Genomic DNA, 19,952 nt, shown 5'->3' on the forward strand with positions numbered 1-19,952 from the left:
TTTACACTCAGTTATTTTGTAAAAACAAAACAAAACAAAACAACCCAAAACAAAAAAACAAACAAAAAACACAGAACAAACAGTTGTCCTAAAAATAATAATACTTGAGCACCACTGCTGAGATTTACATGTAGTAATGAACATGCGACTGCACTTCATGTGGGTTTTGGAATTTGTGTTGCTTTCTGTCACATAGAAATAATGTTTGAAAGAAAAAAACAAATTGTCCCCTCGTGAAATTAAAACAATAAAAACAACACTTGATATTAAACCATTAGTATTCATTGTGGCGGCTGAGAACAGGTGACCGGTACATGCACGCACGCGAACGCACGCGCCCTTAGGCTACACACACACACACACAAACACAGAGAAAAGGTGACAGAGATGAGCGGAAAAGTTTAATTGAGGATTAAGAGAGAAAAGGACAAATCAAGTGTCTTTGTATTTTAATGAAACGTTGAGGTGAAGATAATAAGACAGACACACGGACACAGATAAATAGAGAAAGAGAGAGCGAGGGAGAAAGAGAGTGAGAGAGAGAGAGGAGGGGTTATCCTGCCTCTGCCTCTTTACCCGACACTGTCCCGCACTCTCACTTAACCTCCACATTGTGCCGGACGGGAAATAACTTTAACTACTTTTTAGAAATTGAAAACAAAAAAATCATCCTAACGAGAGCTCCTTGGGACTCAGCAGCACCTCTGAACACGACGCCGAAGTGTTTTTACTTGACTTTGTGATCCTCGGCGGAGCGCAAAACAGAGGAGTTACCAAAGCCCCCGACACGCTCCAGCGATGGTGACTTTACGCACGGGATTTGAAGGCTGTTTGAACTGACTTTGGTCTCGTCGCCGAAACTCTTGATCACCGCGCCGCCACGACAACCCTCGAGTTCGCCCAGAAACACGCAGCGAATGACGAAGAAGTGACTCCAGGTAAGAGAAGTCCTGTTGCATCAGTGTGGACAGCGCCGGGACCGTGAGCCGGCCGGCGCGTCCTCCGGGCTGCTTGTTTTTTTTTTTTTTTTTTGTTTTTTAATAAGTCGGTGCGCACTTCGCTTATCTGTGCTTCACAACAAACAGCGATGACAGCAGCAGATTCAGGGGCCACCAGTGTCTGTAAACCCGAAGTTGGACCGTGATTAGACTCGGTCGACCCTACGTGACCTGCAAAAACTCATCCAAGAAAGACTTTTGTTTTGAAAACGTTATGTATTAGAGGAAAAAAACAAACAAACACAACTGAAATATTTCACAAATTAATTAATGCATATCTTATTAGACACCAAGGCATTAAACAGGGTTATAATAAAATAATAGGCAAATAATAATCGACATCACGATTTAATTGTCAGTTATTGTTAATTACGTTTTAGCTTTGATAAACATGCAAATTAACAGAAATATTGTTTTTTTTCTTTATAACAACCAACGTCAACTGGGTAATAAGAACATAAAAACCGTGTGGTTGTGAACTGACAATGAAACTCCAGGATTTTAAAAACTTTACGAATAGCTCAGATTTTGCAGCCCGGACTGATCTTAAAGCTGCTGATGGGAGGCTAAAATGAACACAGATCTTTAATCTGTGATTTTTATTTGAACTCCACACACGTGTACATGAATGCATTTCCACCCCTTTTATTCACAGTTTAATGCACATAGAAAACTGAATATTCAAGGTTAATTCAGCCATAAAATATGCACATTTTTTGTGCAAGAGGTTATAGCAGAGTCCATCCTCCACAGCCCCGTCACGCACAATTAACATAAATGTCCCAGCAGTTTTTTTTAAGCACCGAAAAAACGTGTCTAAAGGCTCAGAGCCAAATTAGAAATATTGAGAAGGAGTTCCTGAAGCGTCATGCACAAAAACAAAATCTGTGCAAGAGCAGCATTTATAGGAGTGAATGCAAGAACGTGAGACACTGAAGTTTGATTTGAATTATTTTATTTTATTTTTTATTTTAGTTAAAAGAAATCAAAAGGCTCCTGGAGTCAGCCCCTCTGGAGTCAGTGGGGTGACTCTCAGTAGTTTCCTCCTCGGCCACACAGCGGTAGCCTTCTGTCCGGAATCGCTCTGCCGGACAGCGCCCCCGTCCCCGTGCGCGTCCCCGTCCCGCTCCACGCTGCACCTCCAAAGACGCGCAGTTCAGCCGGCAGCGAGTCCGTGGTGCCCCGCGTCTCCACTCACGTGTGCGGGACTACAACACGCAGAAATAGACAGCGGCGAGTGAGAGGGAAAAAGTGGGAGAAAAGAAGAGGCGTCTGTGTAGGGCCCGAGTTAACTTTCCCCCCCGGAGGTCACGCTGACTGACCCTAGAAGAATGCGTGAGTCATAAATTAAAATAGACTCGGAGCCCCAACGCGGACCCACTGGGAGACAATACCGGGGGGGATACAGGACAGTGTCCCAGCACGGCGGGAGGAGTTGAGAAAATAACTTGTAAGTTTATCTTCATTCCCTCTTTGCGATCGCTGTCTGTCTTTATGTTGGAAAAGTTCGGACCGTGCCTCTTTGCGATCGGATGTGCCAGTTTCACTTGTCAGTCGTGCGGCCTGATGCAGTGACAGCGCTGAGGTAACTGCCTGTGTGTGAACTTGAGCCGTGCACGCGGGCAGGGACACTTTAGTTGCCCGGGGTGAGGAGCCTGCGTATCGGCACAATCAGCTGGGTCTGCCTCCTGCGTCAGAGTTTGTCCCGGTGGGTTCACGGTGAGGATGTGACAGGGGGTACGGGAGGACAAGGCACACGACAACGGCCTGGATAAGACTGATAGGGTCATTATAGGGTGTTCCCCATATTTAGAGCCACACTACACCTCTAAGATAAGCCGCTGCTCGCATGCAGATAAGGAGCTTTTAGAGAAAACGAGCGAGGGGGGCGAGAAGAGAGAGAGAGAGAGAGAGAGAGAGAGAGAGAGAGAGAGAGAGGAGGGTCACACACGTTGGACGAAGCGAGTTTGAAAAATGAAGTCTGAAAAATTCATCCATCTCATCTCATGACATGTTTGGTGTTAGGCCTGAAAGCGCATATTTCCAGCACCAACTTTAATTGTTTTACGCATCCGCATTTTTGTTTGCGCATCCAGTCGCTCCTCTGTTCAGGAGCTATAATTGCCCCGGCTTGACAGATCCTCCGGTTACCCGTTCGGACCTGCCCACCGCGGCCTGCGCAGTAAATCACAATTTCCAACAAGTTGTTTTAATTGTTTGGACTCCGGCAGAACAATTTATAGACCAGCGACCCCCCTCCCTCTTGTAAGTGAGAGTGTCTGTCTGAAAAACAATCCGAGCAAGGGGGGGCTCGCAGAAGTTGATCTCCTATGGCATTTTGTTTTGAGCAGGTGCTGCGGGTTGAAGTTCCCTCATAAGGTAAAGTGGCATTAGAGTGTCCAAATGGCAGACTTATATATAGGCTGCCAATTCAGCACATTGTCCCGGGCTGCATGGTTGCGCTCTCTGCGCTGTCTGAGGGAGACCTGCAGCGATTTTCTTTTTTCTCCCACCCCCCTTCTTCTTCTTTTTCTTCTTCTTCTTCTTCTTCTGCTTCTGTGGGGATCCGCGCTGACAACAGGCGGACGAGCCTGAAAACAGCAGCCGGTCACTGCGCTGTGAGGTCTGACAGTCGTTCTCTCAGCGACATGAAATTACTCATTCCACGAGCCGAGCGTAAAACGACTCTTTGCTCTGTGGCAAATGTGTAAATTGAAATTAATTCCTAAAAATGATTTATCTTGATCAAGCACTTTTCATTTTTGTTTTTTTTAAAAAAACAAAAACATTTTGCACGGGTAGAAAAAAAAAATCATCATAATTTATAAGCCTGCAGCCTCACAGATAATGGTTTGATCTAGTTTTCTGATTTCCTGATTTGATATAGGAAATTGCGTTTTCTGATTACACCTCTAATAACACACACACACACACACACACACACACACACACACACACACACACACACACTCCTCTTTTCCAGCACATCAACATATGTTTATCTGCTTTTTAAAAAAACTCTCATATTAAACCAGATTCTGCTCTCTAAAACACCCATTTCTCTGACTTTACCTTCAACATTGAGCCCTGCAAATGTGCACACTGGTGTTAATGTAACGCGAGGCCGACCTGCAGGATCTAATTCTCATACTTAGAAATCTATCCATTGCTCACATGTTATTCTAATACGCTGCATATATTTCTTGGACTCGGAGGGGCCTTCTCCTTTGGTGTGGCACAGAGGGACTCTTTAGTGGCAGAGAGAGGGCACGAGCCGCTGGAAAGACCAGAGATTAAGAGATATGATGGCTGAGAGAAAGAGACGGATGAAGGGATGGATGGAACAGAGGAGATGGAGGGCTGAATTTTTGAGACTGTGACTGTGAATCGCATCTAATTACAGTTTTAGGGCGCATCACCTCCTTAGCATTGCTGTTATTTTATTTACCCTGCCTGCTGAGCTGAACGCCCATCTTCCATCCGACCACTGTGTCACAGATTTAAGCATTTCCACATGTTGTTTTTTTGAAGACGTCGTTCACCTTCATCAGAAAACCGTCACTCCGATGTTCTGAGCCTGTGGCCGATCTGGACACTCCTAATTATTTGTTGTCGGGCTCTTTGAAAAAGACACCAGCCCCCAGATTGGACATGTGTTGTACAAACACAAATTAAACATTTAGCCCTAAGTATTTCTCCCTGGGTCCTAAGTGCATATTAGTCAGCCTATACTTATCTCTGGCCCAACGGCACACCCAAATTGCAGTGCTGCTGCTGAAAAAGAAAGGTTGAAGCCCAGGAGAATGAGCACTTGAAACACGCTGGCAGATGCCCCTATGTTTCTCAACCACAATGCAAGCTTAGGTGTGTGTGTGTGTACATGTATCGGTGTGTGTGTTTATGGATTTTCATATCTTTTGTGTTTCTGTGATTGTGGACATAATCAGATCCGTCAGATGTTCCTCTCTGTGTGACTCAGGGTGCTCGCGTGCATTTTGACGTCTTTTCCAGCGTGTTTTAGTGTGTGTTGTGTGTTGTGTGTGTGTGTGTGTGTGTGTGTGTGCTTGAGCATACCTGTGTGCATGTATGCACGCATGTCCTTGTGCACAGTTAAGTGTGTCATCATATAAAAGCATTTCCCTTGCGGTGTGTCCTTGCGTGTGTGTCTATGCCGGGTGGCCTCTCTGCCTGCACATATGTACGTTCATGACTGTGAGTGTGTGCACCCTGCTGGGTGGGTGTACTTCTCTGCGGACCCCTCGTCTGTTCTCCACCACCGCATAACCTTGGAAACAGATTCCTCATTTTTCTCCGGAGTGGAGAATAAGGAGGCGCCGCGCTCATTCTCCTCCATCCTCTCTTTGAAAGGCCGGGGCAACCTTTCCTTTCTGCTGCTGATTCTCCAGCACCTGCTCCCCACCATCCACTCACAAAGCTCCAGATAATAGCCTACCTGACACACCAGTGCCTGATGACCAAATCCATTTCACATCTCCGCATACAGTATTTAGGCGACATCTTTGTCCCATGTCGGGTTCACAGCAGCTCATGGGCATCCCGGTGCACAGAGCAGCTCGAGTTCACGCAGTTCATCCTCTCCCTCGCCTTTTTTCTCTCTCGCGGCCCCTTTTCTCCAGGCATCAGGGTGTGTGTCACCGTCGTGTGATGACTGCAACATTAACAATGGCTATTATTTACCTGCGAGGGACTGACTAAGATTTACAAATGCATGGTTTACACAAGGGCCTTTGACAAATGACTGCTGCACTGTTAACACAGTCACAAACCTGGCCTCCTGCCTAGAGAGAAAAATAACAAGGGGTGGCTTAAATCCACATTAAACTTAAACCACTTGCTTTTTTCCCCCCGTATATTTTGATTATCAGTGATGAATGTTGTCTGCAATTTTGTTGTTTTCTGTTTATTTTGTAATTTGTGAACAGCTTGGCATGGCGAACCGCAGCTTGGAGCACTTTTTCTCAAGTGGAAAGAACTCACTATCACACTCTCCAGTAACGCTGCTGTTTCTCCAGGTTGTTGAAATATAAGGTACAGCAGGGTGGAAGAATTACTTAAATGCTCAAGTACTTTTGGGAAGCAAGATCACGGTTATCTCTAACATCCTCAGAGGAAGTTATCGTGATCGCGAAACCGACATAGTGAGCAGCAGGCTTTATCTTGCATGCGGTCACAACAACTTCAACCTCAGAGTCCTCCTGTATTTGAAGCACTTGGCAAACATTATCGCATTGATCTGGCTCTGCTGACAGGACCACACTGAACTGTTTGCACCTAATGCCGGTCCCCCTTAAGAATCGTTGACAAGTGGGAACTCTTTCCTTCTATTGTATTTCAGTGGAGTAAGCAGTAGTGGATTAAAGGTGAAACAGCTTCAGTTAAATTGATATGTAGAAATGTATATAATACCAGGATCGTACTCTGCAGATTGTATGCCTCTGCCAAGCCCCAACAGTCCCCTTTAATTCAATCGAGGCCAATCCAAAACCAAATGAAGCCTATTTAAATCCACTATATCTGGATTTTTATTTGGATTCACATCCAACTGCACTCACTCATAGAAGGCCTTAAATATGTCCAATTATTTTTATCAAGATCAATTATTTTCCCGAGATAATGTCGACGCTGTATCTCGCAATGTTAAAGGAGGTGAGGGAACGCTCCTGGACCTGTCCTTTTATCAGGATCCATACCAAAAGTTGGGCCGAGACCCATCCTTTATCCTAGTTTTGTAGAAATCCATGCAGCAGTTTTTTGTGTAATCCTCCTGACAAACCAACAAACAAACTGACACAGTCGAAAACATAACCTCCTTGGCTGAACAATAAAATTAAGACAGAAAGTAGATCCAAGTAGATCCAAGTAGGTCCAATTGGTAATAAGTAAGTAAAGTTTTGAATCTCAATCCCAGCTCGTCAAATGCTGATGCATTGGGATTGTAGGTCAGGTGGGTCAGCCGCCATCCCAAAGCATCATGCTTAACTCTTGGTTAAGACTCTTTACTCAAAATCTGGATACTAATTGTTGATTTTTTTCTGCAAATATTTTCCCCTTAAGAAACGTATCGCATCCGATTAAAAATAGAACAAAGTTCTTTAGGGTCTCTGATGTTGCGTGCAAAATCGATTAACCTCACATGTTTTTCTTCATTGCTGCTTGGTCATGGAAATCCCATCAGTGCAACTTTATTGTTTCATTTGCAAAAGGACATACTTCAGCCTGTTTTCTCTCCTCTTTTTTCACTTGACGGACATCTAAGTTTCGCCAGGAGCAGCAGCCAAAAGTTAATGCTAAAAAAGGAGTCCTGGAAAAAACATCCAGCCCAGTTGATTCTTTGCTAATACGTGGACATAAATTACAGGATTAAAGCGTTGTGGTGAGTCTCTTTGTTTCAGCCAGTCAGACTGCAGATTCTTGGTATATCTAACAAGACTATAGGGTGACCAGGTGACTGATTCTGGTGCTCAAGTGGCTCTTTATCTGTCAGTCAGTAATCGTGGCCTTGGATTGCAGCAGGAACAGCAGATGCTTTGGCAATTACACTGCTCCTGATGATTTTACAGAAAAGGGAAATCACATGCAAGCATGTCTGCTTGTCCAGGATCTTTTAGAGCTTCAGTCTTTCCTCCCCGCTCCAATTTCCTTCTGTTTCTCCCTCAGTTAGTTTTCAGTGTATTTTCAGGGAATCATTCCTAACTCTACAGAGAAGTTCATCAGAAAATGCTGGAGAGGTCAAATGATCCTCTCCTCAAAATTGTCCTAAGTAAACGCCCTGAAATTAATCCCAACTTCAATAACAACTGAGTGTGCTTAACATAATGCAAGGAGTCAATAAAGTGGGTGTCATTAGCAAACAAGTTCTGGTTTGGTATATCCTGCTTAAGAGCCAGATGGGTGGGGTTTGATATGTAAGACAATACAGGTGCACGAAAGTTTTGACAATCAAATGAAAGTGTTTAAAGATACATTTACTCATCTTTTGTGTGATGGAGTTCGTGACAAATACACCCCACCCCTCTGGCACTCCCTGCAGGTTAAAACAAACAAAAGAAATTATTTGCACTGCCTTTTGATGAATTTTTTTTTTCTTTTTTTTTTTTTTTTGCAGTGCTGCAAGAATCCCAGGTGCCGTGCCTGTGAATTTGACATTTCTCTCTTTATCTGCTGTTGAAAGATTTTTAATGCAAGTTGTTTCGAGAGCCACTGCAGCCCAGCGCTGCTGGTTTCTTTTTAAGCTTTCACCATGAATTTGTCTGTTCAAGGATGGAAAGGAAGAATGAAATGTGCTGAAATGTTTGTGGCGAGGAAAAGGCCTCCTGTGCTGCTCCCATGAGCCTCTCGCAGGCTGTTTTGAGGGAGCCGCTGAAAGTGGCAAACGCTGCTCAGACCGACAAATTAGAACCACACGTTGCAGTGGATGCGTACTTTGGCTCGGACAGTGAGCACACACACGCACACAATACACAAAACACACATGCTTTCTAAGGTATACAACACATTCCATGACATATATGAACTGAGCAGCATTTACAGTCACACGTAGCTTGCTTTCTTGGCTCCAGACCACAAAAGGAGAGTTTACTTTGCTTTCTATTAGACGTGACGTTTTATTTTATTTTAGAAAAAACCTGATATTGATGCACTGTGTAAACAGGGTTGGATGGTTATTGGAAGTTTAAAGGCCTGGATAGGAAAAAAGACAAACAATGGCAATTGTCCGGGAGACAAGTTTCATGTTTTGTTTAAATGTAATGGAAAAACAAAACCTGGTTAAGTACTATTTAAAGGTGCACTACAACAACTTGCAGCTTTTTAAAGGGTTGGAGCACTTGTGAGGGACAGATTATGAGACACATTGTCCAGCTCGAAGCAAGCCTTTGACTTGGCAAATTCTGTGTCAAGATCCAAAAATGCTCAAGCCTAAATTTCCCATGATGCAACTCAGTAGTGTCCCTTTTTCAGACCGTGGGAAATGCCGAGATCTTTAAATCTTCATGCATTCATTATGCCTTGATGTGTAAAGTTTGTGATTTAAACTAGGTTTCCTCTTGAAGAATGTTTTTCCTTATTGCCACTAATTGTGATGTGATTTATTGAAAATGACTCTTAATCAAGGGCCATTTGATTTTCTCTGAGGATGACCAAGACTTGCCCTCTGCACCAAATAATCAGTCTCATCTTGCCAAACACAGTAAAACAGATAAATAATCACTTTCAAGTGAAAAACAAGCCCGGTGCGATTGAATCCTGAGCTCATGTTTACGTTGTTTTTATAGTTTGAGTCCGCTCCTCCCATCTGCAGTAGCGTCACGCTCCTCTAAAAGCGGCCTGGCTAACCTTCACTTTACCACTCGTAGTGGTTTGGAGTAATGGGGCGTGGCAGCAGGGTTCGGGGTGCGAGGCCTCTGAAATGACCCTGTGGTAAAGTAGCGAGGGCCAGGATAACGTGGTCCCACCCGCCGGAGCCTGAATCCAATTGGTCGCTGGCCAGCTTGTCTACGCAGGGCGTTGCCATGGTTTCCAGGCCGTAAAGAAGTCTCTAATCGGGCCGTTGTCATCATGAGATGGTGGTGAGTGTTTGGGAGAGATGGAGGCAGCAGTGAGAGGCTTGGTATATCTACTGTGTGGCTCAGAATAGAAAAGTACGGCTGCTTACAGAGCTGTCGTCGTGAGATACACACATCAGGTTCATTCCTTGTGTCGTGAAGTTCCCAGGGCTATATAGCGCCTGGGAATGTATTCATAAATGACATGCTCCTGACATGCTCCTGGATGATATCTATTTGTATATGGTATGCTATGTGCTGTACACACAGTTGGATTAGCAGAAGTGTGGAGTTCAGTGATGACGGGGTGCTCAGAGGAGTGGCGCTGGCTCGGGTATCGAGCTGACTGCGCTCAGACCTCAGGTTTCCGCCACGTAATCCAACACACTTTAGATGGTTGGAGCATCGTTGCCTGCTGACATTTGTGCCTGAGGGCTTCACACACAAGAATACGCGAGATACACTTAATGGTAATGGTAGCAGCACTGTGCATGTGTGAGAGGCATCTGAAGAGAATCGCAGGCCCTTTTCGGGGGACCCACCTGTTGGGCTACTTCAGGCGTCTAATGTTCACCGCATGTTCTGGGAACGAACTGAGATGAGACCACACTGGAAACAACCAATCAGATCAATTGTACCACTGTATTGTTAGACTGGGGTAGTTAATTTGTCTTGGCTCGCCGCCGGTGTGTAACCAAGTAAAATGGGCCTTTGCCACAGTCCCTCAAGCTGATGGTTCCCTGTTGGAGGGTCTGCCACTGCAGGAGGGAAAATCGCTGTCTCAGCAAGCTGTTTAGTCTCATTCTCCAGGAGCTTACGCCGTGTCTCCCTGTTTAATATGGGAAACATAAGTAGGCTGGCCTGTGATGTCAATTGTTATTGCTGGAGGCCCGCTATAGGAAAAAATCTCATTTGCCTTTGTAAAGCAGTGTAGTGAAAAGGAGCTTATGTCATAAAGACGCTATTGTGGCTGCTGTGGGCCCTGTCGTGCGTGTGTATGTGTGTGTCTTTAAGTGTCACTACTTTGACCCATACATTGAGGATTTCACGTGTGTTTTCCTCACATTTGTGCAGGTTTCAATGAACAATGGTCTCGGTGCCTGTTTGTTCATGGCGCCCACAAAGGGAGCTAAGCAGCGGCCTTTTGTGCAGGAGATTTATGAATGAGAGCAGCTATTGTAGCTAACATAAATGATTACATATTTCTTCCGCCTGCCTCCCTTTGATTTCTATGTGTGCTTTGTCATTGTGCAACTCCATGACTTTTGCCGATGGAGGATAAAGCAAAAGATAACAATGGTGATGATGGAGGGAGTCATGGTGTGTATCAGCTCCGACCGATTCATCATAACCCAAACACTTACATCTGAAAGAAATACTGCATCTCTTCAGAGACTCGCTTGACTTCTATTAATCGAGTCAGTACCTGCTCAACTCATAGCAATAGAACTTTCCTGTCACTGCTTGATTAATCCAATTAAACTCTACTTAAGTGCCCAGTTCCACCTGTAGAGTTGTCAGTGCTTCTTAATGTTCCCTGGATTATTTAAGATTAAAAATAATGACCGGACACAAAATTGGAGCAGCATCATAAAACCACAGGCTCATTTAAAAAAAAAAAAAAATGCTGCTTAGTGGAAATCAGATCAATAACTCTTAACCATGTAATCACTCAGTCAGACCGAATCTCACTGACCTCTTGTAGCCAAGAAGTCTGTTCCAGCCTCAGAGAGAGCAACATAGAGGCACTTGTGTGATGCAAAATTGTGGGAGAATTAAGTAAAGGAAATGGCTTGATCTTTAATAAATATTTGCAGTATGCTATAGGTTTCTATAAAATGAAATGCGTACATTAATTCTTTACAAAAACATGTCACCAGAGTGCAACAAGTCAGAGCAGAGTGGGGTGGGGGAGTTTGGATCTGGCAGATGAGATAAACTGTTTGATTTCTCCGAGGAATACAAATTGTAGACATATGGGGGAGGAGAAGATTGAAGTAAAACATTTGATATTTATTGCCGCCACAGTTTTTTCTATTCGTTTTTTTTTTTTTTCAACCACTCCTGACAACCACCTCCTCCATCTCAACAAGCCTCCCCTCACATTCAGCTCCTCCGTGTTTTACGGAGCAGCAGATTTGTGCGCTGTCCTCTAAATCATTTCCCTCTCTCGCAGATTGCTCCCTGCTGGAATATTGGCCTGACAGCCGTTTTTTTTTTCTCCCTGTGCTTCCCCAGTGGACTCATTTACATTTATGCACGCAGCAATTAATTACAGGCTGGCGCTGGCCTTGTAAATTAGAGGGAGCCGAGGTCGCCCTCATTATTGCCCGTGACAGTTAAAGCCTTGTTTGGGTCGTGACAGGGTTGACTTCAGGCTGGGACAGTGGAAGCTCAGCAGTGGTTGGCTGGTCTTCATACATCTGATATCACTTTGCAGCAAAAAAAGAAGAAAATTTGCTTTCTTGATGAATATATTATTTTAAACTATCATTTCTTTTATTGGATCCCAAAACGTTTTGCAACCTGAATGTTTTTCAGACAGTGTTTTTCCTCTCTGTCGCTGTAGGTCATCATTCCAAGGCTTGTGTTTTGTCTGTAGTGTAATGCTCTCTGTGTGTTTTTGGGGGTCTTTCATCCAAATACTTGCAGAGGAGCTTTTCTATAGACCCAGGAGTAAGGCAGGGGACTTCTCACGGTATTGGCCTTTTCATAGGAAGACGCTTCAACTTTTTCCGGCTCCTTCCCTCACAAGGCCCTTCTTTCTTCTCTGTCACGCAGCGATGTGTTTGTGCATACCTTACCAGCTTGACAAAAGAGGGGAGAGATCCTATTCACTTCTGCCTTTGACATTCACCTCTTGTTTTTACAATCTTTCCAAGGCGCGCTGTTTGCACAGTGGAACAGGCTTTGTCTTGAAGACGCGGGACAATGGCAAGCGCCATAATGTAATCTCCTAAGGGTAGCAAGCGAAGGGGCGAGGTTGAGATGTATGTGCTGGCGCTTGCCCCTACCAACCCTCTCCCTCCCTCCTGCCATTTACTTCAGCAATGTTTCATGTTAACAGCGACTTGGGAGAGAATACATGTTGTCACTTAAGCCTCTGTAATGTTCACCTAGGTCTTTTGTGAACAGAACACAAAGGCTTTTCACTCATGCAAACATCCCCTTGCTCATTCCTCTTATTAAAGGTGTTCTGAGTAGCAGTTTTCCCACACATGCATATTTGCAACCCTGTCTTTTTTTTTTTTTAGCAACATAACCGCAGTTTCTTTTCTATTGAAAGATTAGCTTTCCACAACCTTTAGCAAGAGTTTAAGCAACCTTAACCCGACCACACATGGAATCATAGTCCTGCGTTTGTACACCAAACCAACCAACCAATCTCCGACCTCCGTACAGTGAACCCAATCACCCAATTATGTTTCTGCAAACACAGATAAGTTGCAACGTTGCATTTCTTTAGGTCATACTTTCAGCTGTATGTTGGGACAACCCTGTGCTTATGGTCTGGTAAGGTTAAGGCACAAATTCCACTCGGTTAGGGTTAGGAAAATATGTTTTGGCTCAAAATACCTGCTTTGGTCACCACAAACACCACTGGAGATGTCACAAGGTCACCTTGAAATCACCCAGTGGCTTCTCACTTACAAATGTTGAAACACAGGCTTGAACTGTGGTCACTGGCTTGGCAGCCTTCTTGCTTTAACTCCACCACCATCTCTTCCTCCTGATGTAAAACTGAAGTCATGAACATGTAATGTGAAGGTGATATTGTAGCAATGTCAATATGGCATGTGACCAGTGACACATAGAGATGTGAACGTGTTAGTGGCTTGCAGAAATGTTAACTACCAACATTTTATCCTGGTGATTGAGCTGGTTCAATACGGGGTCAGTATGCCTCTACCTTATCCAGCTGTGTCTGAAACCCATACTTCCCACAACTTTCTGAGATTGGAATTGGTCAGCAGGTGTGAACATTTTTAAAGTTTCCAAAGCCAGCTGTCCAACAAGTTTTGCGCAGAGTGTGACCAGGTGTGTGTGTAAAGGTGGGAAAGTAGTGAGACCTTTTCTCTTTTCAGTCCTGTTTGATGCGCACAAATGAGTGCAACACCGTGAAGGAAATATTGTCTGAAAGAGTCTTGCCCCTTTTTGTGATGCCATGCTTTTCACCCTCGAGAAGGAAACTATACACATGTTTATCTTTAAACATGTTCATATGGCACTTTGAATTAATTCACTTCAAATAATTTGTCCTTTAGGCTGTCAAAAAATATGGATTCGCAAAGACAATGCCAATTGATAGTATCATAGACAACAATTACATTTTCTCCAAAATATGTTTGTCACAGCAGATGAGTACTGTATAAACATATTTTTTAGGAAATGGGATTGATATCTGAACTCTGATCAAATTGCAGGCTTTGAGCAAAGACATTTAATCCAGGCTAAAATCTCCAGCTTGACAACCAGTCACAATTTCTGTGTGAAATGCAGTAAAAATAATAGTCAGCGATAAGAAGACAAGTAGCTTGCTTGCAGCCCTGGAGAGAAATTAGAGGAATGATAACAGAAACATTGCGAGGCCTGTGCAACATAGCCAGCAGTCCACTGTGAGTCAACGTGTGCTATAAGCTCATCATTTATGGGTCAAATGAAGCTCATTCTGGTTTAATTGCCCATATGATTAGTTGGAACCATACTCCGTTTCCTATGGTGCAGACATGGAAGTGGCAGCACAGAGCCTCATGTGGCGCTAAGCTCATTGAGAGCGCTTCTGTCTCATAGAGTTCCATTGTTCTTACTCCAGTGTGTCCGCGTCTGCACAAGTGGCATTGACAGCTGCAACAAGACAACATTTGGGACTGTGCATATTTTGTTGCGTGAATGCTTGCATTCATTGTGCAGGTGCAGGCGTCGCTCCTACAGTGTATCTCCTTGTCGTGCACCATATCTCTTACCTCTCTTGTTTCTGTCTGTAATGCTATGATGTCACAGCTCTCCTTCTGCCAAGTCTCTGGCCTTTCGTTTTGCTGCTCTAAGTTTCTTTTCCAGACAGGTGCATTTTTGCCACTGGCTCAACGGCAGGGTAACATGTGCCATTTTACAGCTGTTGGACAGTGGGCCAAAAAGGTAGCTGTTACTTCCTGCAGTTGTCAAGAAGAGCCTGGCTTTATAGCCCGGGTCTCCTATGTCAGCTCCCCCTCAGAGGTGGAGGAGAAGAGCAATGGTTGTGACAGGGCACAAATACAGAAAAATAAACAGGATGAGCTTTTAAGAGAGTGTTTTCAAGGGAGGGAGAGCAAAATAAATAATAAAACAAGAGTATATTGTTAATGTGGGCTTGTTGTCTGAGAGTGTGTGTCAGCTTGTCTTTATGGGACTGTTTTAGTGCTAAATGGTTCCTGTGACTAGTACTGTAACTCATGGAGCAACATCATTAAATCGCATAGTAGTTATTTTATGAGTCAGCTGCATAATAGTGTAAATGCTGTCAGTGATATTCAGTTAAGGAACTGTGTTTCACATTTTACATCAGAAAAAAAACTGCAACCATGATTCCAAAAAAGTTGTAATGCTGTGTAAAATATGATAGAAGAAAAACGAAAACTGTTACCAATTGTGCCAATCTGTTTACAGATAAACATTCAACTTTTGCAACTTTTCCCAAATTCTGTTAACATTGTATTCAGAATAATCATATATTTATACCCAATGAAGCTAATGAGGTAAATCGTTAAATATATTGTTGCTGTATGCAACACAATGGACATATTGTTGGAAATAGTGTTGCGTGCTCTTGCAAAACAAGAAAAGAGCACCTCAAAAAGGAGGGAGGGAAATATTAAAAAGCCTTTCGTACATTGGCCAAGTCATTAAAAGGCATTCATTAAATAAGCCAACATGTCTTGACCACTAGATCTCCATCACGGCAGTGGTCGTTTTGGAACTCTGAAAGGGACCTAGTGGTCAAAATGTTGGCTTTTGTCTAGCCTATTAATGATTTGGCCACTATAATAACAGCTTTTTGATAATTTCTTCCTCATTTTAAAACTTTTTCTTGTCTGGAGTGCCTGGATTGCTTCTGGTTGTTGATTATATATAGTCTTTGTAATGTTTTCAATTGAGTCTATGTCAAAAAGGATTTGCACATTCTCCTATTCTGTCTGTCCCAAATTCTTTGGAATTGGGGCTGCTCTTACATGTGTAAAAAATCTAAAATGTTTACAGCTTACTTTGTTACTTCAGTTTGTGAGAATCATTCATTGGAACACAACATGATCATATGATTCCACTTCCAGCCAAGAGATGACAACACTGACTTGTTACCCAGCCATTTCTTTGGCTTCAGTTTTAAAAATAGAGAATGATGGATCCGTACGAGCATGAAACTCTTGTAAGACACGTATTGAAATCTATAGTCATTAACTCTTCCGCCACACCCTCAGTGACTACTATATGGTCACACTCCTGCACACAGTAAGTTAGACCTTTTATTTAAGAATGTTTTATCCCTATCCACCAGGCAAAATACCTTAATTCTAGTAGAATAAAGGGAAAGTGCCCTTTTCAAATACAGTTGTTTAATTACCCATATGAATATGTCAGAATAGGCAGAAAAGCATGGGCTGTTTTGTGCAGAATCCATGCATGTTATAGTGCGAATTCAACCGTATGCCTGCACACAAGTCCGTTGCAGAATGTACATGTGTGTGAGCATGTGCAGCAACTCTCCTCTACTGGGCAGCCAGCTGTCTCTCTGATTACCCAGCATCCTCCAGGTGTCAGATCTGCCATCTGCAGATGAGTGGCAGGGCGTGTGGAGCGGAGGAATGGAGGGAAGAGAGGGTTTTAAAAAAAAAAAAAAATAATAGGAGAGGAAACAGAATAACTGGTTCTGCAGACATCTGGAACATGTTCAGACGGGTCATCAAGAGCCGCAGAGTGCGAACGGTGCTCAGGGGATTGAGGAGGTGGCTTTTAGAGTCTTGCTTCTCAGCTTTTGTCGGGCAATTCTGCTTCTTCCACAAAAAAAAAAAAAAAGAAAAGAAAAAAAGAGAAGCTACATCTTACAGAAGTATTCACATGGGTGTTCCACACAAGTGTGTTTTTGCCGACTATTTGTTATCATTATTATTATCACAAGAACTTCTTAGCGTACAAGCCTTTGAGTTGTTCTGGTCAGTATTGCTCTTAATTGTGCCCTGAGAGAAAAAAAAATGCATCTAAGAGTGAATCATTTGGTTGATTAAGACATGAATAAAAGATCATACATGCCCAGTGTTTGCTTTTTTCTTCATTGTTCTCAATTAGCCTCAAATTGTGGAATCAAAGGCGTGTTTGTGTTGTGCTCTTTGTGCGACTTAGAAGTTGTGTTAAGGTGCCGTCATGATGCGTTGTGTCAGAGAACTGCTGCTGCGCTGTGTTTTGTTGCCCGTCTGTGTGAATGCAGCCTCTCTCTTTAAGTCCCTCCTCATCCAGTTACGCTCTTTCTTCAATTAGCAGCCTCCCACTCTCAATTAAGAGTAGCTCCCGTCTTCTCTCAATTTGGGGCCCCTCTCTGGGCGGTACCGTCCTGAACACGGTACCTTCAAAGCGCCATCAGCAGTTTGACCACTTTGATGTTATTATTTGTTTTCCTCAACCTCTGGTTTAGCAAATGGCTGTTTGTTGTATGTACTTGCGTGCGTGTGAGGCTATAATAAGACTGACCCCGGGTTAGCTCTCAGAGTGGACTGTTTAAGCCAGCCCAGCCCAGGAATGACTAGCTGTCCATCTGATAAGAGTGATTCCTTCTCCTGCCCTTATTGGAATCAGTTTTTGAAAGAAAATATCAGGCATCACTGACTGTATTAGGACAAATTGCGGCCAATTTTTCGACTTCAAAGCACCATCCAAGAATCGCGCTGTTTGTCGTTTGTTAGACTTTGCGTGGCTGCGTGTCTCAATGTTTGTTCAGTGAAAGTTCTATGTGAGAAACACCCTGATCCTCTGTTGGCTATGCTGTGGACCTGACACAGGACCTCTGTTCTGTCTTGAGCATCCACTACAGAGGGACCTCAGGTGGGATTCATTGGGCTCCAAAAACACTTTCCAATTCAAATTTTCATACTTTGTGAAACCTCAATTTGTTGGCAGGATGCAAAGAATTTGGTCGGCGTTCACTAAAATGTAGTCCTCAGGCACTACGCTCTTCATTCATTATTGCATTTGATATACTGAAACTTTAAGTTTCTTCATGTTGCAATTGTTTGTGGAAATGTGAAATGCCAACACTTTATTCTGGTGACAAATCAGGTTTGTTTTTTAATTTAACAGCAACATCTTCCAGAAACAGTGTCTCTGCTATTTCTTTGGTAGAAAGTACAGTGAAAACTGAAAATTGAGACAAAATGTTAATCGGTAGGGCTAGAATATACTAGATGTAAGAAGTAGTTGATGAAATTACCCTTTATGTGATGCTGCTGATGAGAAACATACTACACAGAAGTATTGCCATACTCATAATTTTCTTCTATTTTCCTCTTTTTCAGGTGACGTTCATGAATTTTAAAGTTATCCTCAAGTGAGAAGAGGGTGTTGGAGTTGAAGTCTCTTATTCCTGTAAGTCTCCCTAATTGATTCTCACAAATGATACTTACTTCCTTGATCTCCCTCAATGTGAGCTTGTTCATTCTTTTGTGCCATTGTTAGGCACTTTGGATGATTGCTTGCACCAAATGGCTGATAAGAATCTCTCACAGAGAACACATCATTGTTTCCTCAAAACTGAACAGAGCTTTTCCTGCTGGTGTTTGAACACACCTCGTTTTGCTGTGGCTGTGTGAGCAGAGCGGCACACACCGTCTGTTGTGTGCATGTATGTGAATGTGTGTCCATGTAAGCAAAACTGTGGCTGACTCCGTGCATGTCCGCCGCCTTTCTCTCCTCTATCGGCACATACAGAACGCTTTTGATTTGTTTCACAGCAAATGCAGACCTCCACTCCGGTTAGTATTCTGCCCTGTGCGCCCTCAATAGCTGCTTTCACTTGGGTGAAGAAAGGGGTCTTTTAAAGACTCTCACAGGCATCACTCCAGGAACCTTTCAGCGCCCGGACCTACAGTATGCCTTTTAATGGACTTTCTCTCTGTGAGCAATAAAGATTATATCTGGAGTCAAATAGTGCTGTAGGTAACACTAGCCCAAATTAAGCTGGTGAGGTCGCAGTGGCCGATCTCAATGGATTCAGCAGAGACAGGGGACGTATGAAATGTACAGATGGGAGAGGTTGGAGAAAAGAGTGATCTGACCATCTGGCTAATCCCCCTGTTTAAGAATACTTATTAAGGCCCTCTCTAGTGGCCCTTGAGCCGTGTCACTTCTAGGTCAACAAGTGGCATGTTTGATTCTCACTGGCGACTCATTGGCAGAGCGGACAGACAAGCTTCGGTGTTTTGTTGTGGTTAATAATAATCAGTGTCCCGCCGGTTGGCCAGGGAGTCTGTTTCAAAGACTCGATTCATGGCTAGTTTAAATCATCTTCTATCACTTCCTGGAGGCTGAGACCCATTAAGGACTCGGAAGATAGAGCTCAGATAAATCTTAGCCTCTTTTATTCTTATGAATTATTGCATGATCACATCCTTATATTCCTCTTAAAAGTATTCAAATATAATAATTTGAGGAGGAAGATTTGGTCTGGTTGAGCTGGCCAGAACCTGGGGCAAGATGTTGAGCGGAGACGATGAATCTGATATCAACATGCTGGCGGTGATCCTAGAACGTCATGATTAATGTTGTTTCAAGACCAACAAAACAAAATTCGTTTCGGCAAAGAAATATGCCACTTCAGGAGAACATGGTTTGAAATATACGCTTTCACAGTGTTCTTTTCCCCGGAGTCACTTAGTCATTATGAAATTACAAAAACGTGATCGGTCAGGTTCAATGATGGGCCTTGAACAAGTAGACATAAATGCTGATTAAGCATTTGCATGTCAAAAGTGTTTAAAACCATTATCTCGTGCATCTCACTGGCGTAACATCTGGTAACAGAAGATTATGTTTTATGACTGAACAGCAATAAATTTAAGCAAACATTACTGTTATTGTTATCATCCATTTTTTTCCCTCAGTGTCATCTGTGTTTTGAAGAAAAGAATTGTGTCATGATTGGGGAAAACCGGACAAAAAGGCCTCTTGTAATTCTATCAGACCCTTAATTTCATCAGTTCATCTGGAAACTTGAAATCACATTATTGTCTCTTTTAACATGCAGTTGCTTTTCAAATCTAATTACATGGCGGTAAGATGACAAGTGGACCCTCCTAACAAAATTACAGTCTTTATAGGGCACCGATCGTGTCCTGACAGCAACAATTTATGGTATCTCTGTTTTATAGGA

At 43.2% G+C, this 19,952-nt stretch overlaps 1 protein-coding gene across 6 annotated transcripts in view; it reads left to right on the forward strand.

Annotated features, from left to right (window-relative positions):
• LOC119024565 (transcription factor SOX-6-like) overlaps positions 1 to 19,952 on the forward strand; it is a 113,081-nt gene that overhangs the window by 1,499 nt on the left and 91,630 nt on the right. The window contains exons 1-2 of one of the 6 annotated variants that reach the window (XM_037107476.1): positions 594 to 938; positions 18,100 to 18,169. The exons of 1 other annotated variant lie outside the window; for it this stretch is intronic. The gene's annotated coding sequence lies outside the window, so the exon portion shown is untranslated. Of the gene's footprint in view, positions 1 to 593; positions 939 to 2,045; positions 2,449 to 16,951; positions 17,630 to 18,099; positions 18,170 to 19,952 lie in introns of those variants that run through there. 4 more of the 6 variants (XM_037107479.1, XM_037107480.1, XM_037107477.1 and 1 more) reach the window with 4 other exon arrangements.

The sequence above is a fragment of the Acanthopagrus latus genome, chromosome 8, assembly GCF_904848185.1.
Source record: "Acanthopagrus latus isolate v.2019 chromosome 8, fAcaLat1.1, whole genome shotgun sequence".
NCBI lineage: Eukaryota > Metazoa > Chordata > Actinopteri > Spariformes > Sparidae > Acanthopagrus > Acanthopagrus latus.